General features: G+C 39.9%; 1 protein-coding gene across 1 annotated transcript in view; it reads left to right on the top strand.

Moving 5' to 3' along the window:
* jade2 (jade family PHD finger 2) overlaps positions 1 to 6,000 on the top strand; it is a 172,526-nt gene that overhangs the window by 140,747 nt on the left and 25,779 nt on the right. The window lies entirely within an intron of this gene.

Raw genomic sequence — 6,000 nt, 5'->3', positions numbered from 1 at the left:
CAGACAACTTCTAAAGTAATAGGTCTTTATTGCCATAATAATAATAGCAGTGTGTGTATATATACATTATATTCACTAAATCAGGGGATGGGGTGGGTAGATAGTGATAAGTTAAATCAATAATGATGACGGTGAACTTTAGATGTGTGTATGATGGTTTAGATAGTTTGTATATTAAAAGAATGATTCTTAATCATATATGTCTTGGATATGATATAAGTAGTCCTAGCTGTCGTGACCTGCAGTTACCATGGAGACTTCTGTGAATCATCGTTGAATCATCATTGTCATGGTTATACTAGTGACATCTCTCCAGCATTGTTATGATAGTGAACTCCTGTCCTCCTGTGTGTGTGTGTGTGTGTGTGTGTGTGTGTGTGTGTGTGTGTGTGTGTGTGTGTGTGTGTGTGTGTGTGTGTGTGTGTGTGTGTGTGTGTGTGTGTGTGTGTGTGTGTGTGTGTGTGTGTGTGTGTGTGTGTGTGTGTGTGTGTGCGCGTGCGTGCGTGTGTTTGAGTATGTGTGTTGCTTAAATCTAAAGATATTGGGAGAATGTAAGTGTTTGCAAGATTTAGTGGAGTGCATAGATGTGTGTGCAGCCTTCTTTGGGAAAGGTGAAGACTGCAAATTGAGTACTCTAACTACACACACACACACAGTGCAGTGCAGAGATCCTGACTCAGCAGATTGCTGCCATCAGGTACCGGAGGCTGTGCTGCTGGCACTAAACAGCCATATCTATTCACACTCTAGATTAGAGAGGATGGTTGGTGTGTGTATGTGTGTGCGTGTTTATGTGAGAGAGAGAGAGAGAGAGAGAGAGAGAGAGAGCGTGAGAGCAGCAGAGAGTGAAAGATGAGGTTGTCCGTTATAATGATTTGCCATGTCCATCACCTTGTATCTACCTCTTTTCTCTGCCTCTTTTATCCACACTCCATTCCTCTTCATCCTCCTCACTAATCTGTGTTTTACTCAATCTGTGTCTCCCTTTCCTTCTCACCCATTTATGATTCCCTTCAAGGGTTATATCTTCTCTTCTTTTCTCCCTACGCTGTCCTGTTTTGATTTGTCTCATCATCGGACGCTTTGTTTCTGTCAGCCAATCAGACTGTCAGTTTTCCCATTTTGCAACACAGACCTATTTTTTATTACATTAAATTAAGAGTTAATTTATCAAAAAAAAATAAAAGTTGCTAAATTTATGCCACTTTGATCCTAGCCCAAATTTGCTTTTATACGAATGTATAACAAGCATAACACAAAAGTTGAACAGGCTGACTATTTTATTTAACCGACTTCTAAAGAATAAGATGAGAAAACATTAATAAAAATAGTTAAAATTACAATATTTAAACATGCAAGGGTTAGCGTGGACTCTAATTACCAACAACAACATGCATTCATTATGTATGTATGTATGTATGTATATCCGCTTTGCCTCAAGTCATTGTTTGAGGTTTGTCTTCAACGTGTCAGGCTCCCTCATCGCTCTTTGTAGCCCATTCAGTTGTTTACTATTTACTGACTGTTGAGTATCTTGAATGTAAACAGACTGCTGACTTAATTTAAACATATATAAATATTCTAAGTCTTAAAGTGGCTTAAGGCAATTCACCTGAAGCCTTATAACCAGAAAGAGATTTACTCCTCTCCAATCGGTTGCTCAGACACTCACTTTTTTAACGTCTTAACTTTCTCAACGTCAACATCCAATCAAAGCTGTGATGTAAACTAAAAGATAACAGGAAAAGTTTAGCTTCAATGCTTTGCATCAGAAAGCCATGACAAGCTTCTCAAGTGAGATCATGCCTGCTAAATCCAAGTTGGAATAGTGTAGTCACAGACATTATAGTGCCAAGTGGGAATTATTAAAGTCATTTTGCCTTCTATAACAAGGAGGGTACAAATTATTTTAAGCCCTTATTTTCTATTCAGCAATTAATGTTGCTTTAAAATATGTGAGTATCCCCTAAGCGGACCTGCATCCAATCATTTTATTTACTCTGTTTTTCCATGATACGACTTCTCTGTTTTTTGGGTTTTTTTTAAATGAGATCTCAACATATTTATCTTGGCAGTATGGCGTGCTGTGGTCTGGGCTAACACAGTGACCAGCCTATTGTTTTGTTTGCTAGATTGCCTCAAAATGATCCCATTATGAAGAGAAACCCAGCTTTGTTATCAGGAGACAACAGGGAAAATAAGTAGAGATTTATTACAATAATTTATCACAGGAAAAAGGAGCAAATAAAAATGTATGAATACATGCCCTTGTAGGGGCTCCATATTAGAAAAGGTTGAAGTGACAGTGTTTAAAAAAATGTTGCTGTTTAAGTTATCTAACATCCAATTCTAGGTAGGTATCCCTCCTCTCCTCTCATCTCCCTCTGGGCTTGTTTCCATGTGGAAAACACAAACATCTCTCCTCACACCAGGCTGGAACAGAACCCCAAACCTCTGTCTGCTTGTCTGTCTCTCATTGTACTTCATCTGTCATGTCCCAATTTCTCCATGCCACTCTGCCTGTCTGTCTGTCATGTTTATACGCCTGTCTGTCATGTTTAGGGCTGCTCTCGTCATGCTTTGTGAATGCTAGCATGTAAGCACCGAAGTGGACAGGCAGGCATTATCCCTGTAAAGAAGCATAATAATGGAGGTAGGAGGGAAGTCTTTGTGATGATGCACACGGCATCAATCATTAGGAAGCTGTTCTTTCTCTAAGTACTAGTCTCATTATCATTCACAGCAATGTAATGCTCTGATTCATAGATCATGTTAAGTAAAGACTTTGAATAATTAAGTAGGAATACAGTGAATGTGAAATGACAGAGACCAAAGTTGCACTCTGCAGTTTCAAAGGAAGACTTGGAGTGGCTGTAGATGAACAGAAGACTCTTGATATGCTTCACTGCCAGAAACTTGGTTGATTTCCGAAAAGATAAATTCTTTTTACATTGCTCAAGCTCCATCCATCCATCCATTGCTCATTCTGTGCTACAGTTATAGTATGTACATGCATGTATATTTAGAGTTGTAGCTGTGATGTTGCACAGTATGCTGGCAGGCTGTTTTCTATATCTTTTGAGAAAACATGTGGTGCAGAGGACTGCTGCCTCACAGCAAGAAGGTTCCTGGTTTGTATTCTCATGAAGCAGGACTTTCTGTGTGAAGTTTGCATGTTCCCCCTGTGCTCCGTGCATGCATGGGTTCCCTCCGAGTACTCCGGCTTCCTCCCACAGTCCAAAGACATGCTCTTTAGGTTAATTGGTGACTCTAAATTGCCAGTAGGTGGGAATGTGAGTGTGACTGTTTGTCTCTGTATGTTAGCCCTGTGAATGACTGGCGACCAGTCCAGCGTTAAGCCCGCCTCCAATGACAGCTGTGATTGGCTCCAACCCCCCAATACCCAGAACAAGATAAGCGGTATAGATAATGGATGGAAGGATGGAGAACATGTTGATATGAAGAATGATATATTCTGTACTGTAGGCAGGACTTTCTGTAACACACACACACACACACACACACACACACACACACACACACACACACACAGTATTATTGCTATGCAGGGAGCTCACTAAATTTACATTCTGGCTTAAACTGAACTGTGACAAGCTGACAGTGGTTAGCGTTGGCCTCTCTGATCTGCTCTCAGCAAGTGTGTGTGTATCTGTGTGTTTAAGAGTGAGGAGGATGAGAAAAACAAGGAGGAAGGATGGGAAGGGACAAGACGTTAATAGGATGCAAGTGTGAGCAGTATGAGCAAGTGTGAGTAGTGATGATGAGAGAGGAGAGTGAGAGGACAGAGGAAAAAGTGCAGAGAGAGAGAGACAGTGGGGGAGGAAAAAATCCTTTCTCACATTGCACTAATGAGCTCAGGTAAGAAATGGGTTACAGTGGCTTTACACACACACACACACACACACACACACACACACACACACACACACACACAGGCTGCAGTTCAGTGCACCTAGAAAGAGAGGAAATTAATCACAAACTTCAAAAAGACAAATCCCTTGCTGCTGTTGCACCTTCAAAACATGAGAGGGAAGAGGAATCGTAGGAAGAGCTGGAAAAAAAAATGCAACAGAAAAGCTAAAAGACAAAAGAAGAGAAAAGGCCCAGATCTGACTAAAAAAAAAAAAAGTGTTTAAAAAGGTTCCTACTGCTGATATTTGGATTTGTGCCAAGATTACAAACTACAGGGGGAAAAGCTTCCACGAGTTCAAGCAGAGCCTGCAGGCGTCCTTGAAAACCCAAAGACTTGTATTTTCCAAGGTGTCGAACATTTCAAAGAACAAGATCAGATTAGGGGAAAGAGGAGAAATGTCGAAAAAATTGTCCCCATGAGATCAGAGAATAAGATAGTCCCCCCTGTCAAAACAAAAAAAAAAAAAAGAAGAAAGAAATGAAAATTTAGGAGCTGTGAGAAAAAAACGTTTTCCTCCGGGAGCTCCCTCTTAAGATCCCCTGGCATTAATGGCCTCAGCAATTTCAGGAACAGCCATAAAATAAATTGGAAAAGGGGGAAGAGATGTTAGTTAGATGGGATGCATGCACCCTTACAAATCCTCTTCATAGAAGTTTCATTCAGTCAAGCAGTACATCTGCATCCTTCACACTCTTTCCATTTCAGATTTTGTTCCATTACTAGTGCGAATACATTACACTCACATTCTACAAATATGAACTCCATCTCTTATTCACCACTCAGGAAGGCTGCAGTACTCAGGGTTTTTTTTTTTTTTAACTTTTATTAAGGCTCTCACTACACACAAATTCAAAGATTTATTTTCTATTCTGGTGCAAGATACAACTGGCTGCAGTCAGAGTTCAGTATTGTTCAATTTTGACCATCTTTATGAGCTTTTAGGAAATGTGTGAGTCAGATTTAGAGTGTTTGCATCACTGTGTTTAGTGAATCACACCACCAGACTACAAACTGGAGCCTTGCTCACATACTACTCTGACTTCAGCAAGTGTTGCCCAGCAGTGACCCTTTGTCTACCAGTAAGGACCGTAGACTGTATAAAAAAAAGATGGCTCAAATGACAGCTCCCCAAAATAGAAGCTAAAAACATCAAGAGCTCCCCCTACATAATGTCTACATTTTAAGTAATATACTCTGCCTCCTCCATGTTAGCAGATCAGACATGGGTCAAGCTATAAAATCAAAGTGCACATCAAATAATGTTTTCTCAAACATGTTACGTGTCATTAAAGAGAAGCTTGGATTTAATTAGTTATTTGATGCTATAAAAATGGGTGTGTGCAGTGCTGTGTGCACCAGATTAGCAGAGCAGAGGAGGAATGGCGAGAGAAATATGACAAACACTTACTGGAGAGAGTCTTTGAGCTTTCCACAACCGTGGTTCCTGCTTCAAACAGGAATGTCCTGCTTTACTGTTTTACTGGCACAGCTCAAAATGATGCATTTATAGTCATTGGTTATGACCTGGGAAAAAGCCCCCACAAACTACATCTCTTGTTCACTTTTCATGATCTGAAGAACATAATACAAAGCACAAAAGATCAAAAACGGTGGCTCTTTTCATGAGACTGTGATTGCATGCTAAAGACTAAAGGACACAATCATGTTCTTTGTAATTGTTGTTAATAAGAAAAGAAATCAGGTCAGCATAAAAAAAGAGAGACTGAACACGACGTAATAACAGCCAATGAACTTAATTAAGCCATGGCTTCTTCTGGTTGTATTGCATATTCAGTATAGCCGGAGAAGATTCGAGGTACATTTTTTGTTGTTGTAAAGCTTACAGTCTCCATCTGTGAATGTAAATGTAACCTATCAACAGTACAAGCTCGATGACTGACCAACTCCTCTGTGTAGGAGAGTCAAAGGACGTAAACAAAACTGTTTGTAAGATTCAAGATGTGCATTTCTTGGCTGTACTCCGGTGATTTCTGCCATGATCAGATTCATTTATTTCTCTATTATAAGTGATATCTTTATAATAAGTTGTCCTCCGCGTTTTTAAT

Source organism: Labrus bergylta, chromosome 14 (genome assembly GCF_963930695.1).
Source record: "Labrus bergylta chromosome 14, fLabBer1.1, whole genome shotgun sequence".
NCBI lineage: Eukaryota > Metazoa > Chordata > Actinopteri > Labriformes > Labridae > Labrus > Labrus bergylta.
Note: the sequence above shows the minus strand (reverse complement) of the source record. Positions and strands in the feature narration are given on the sequence as shown.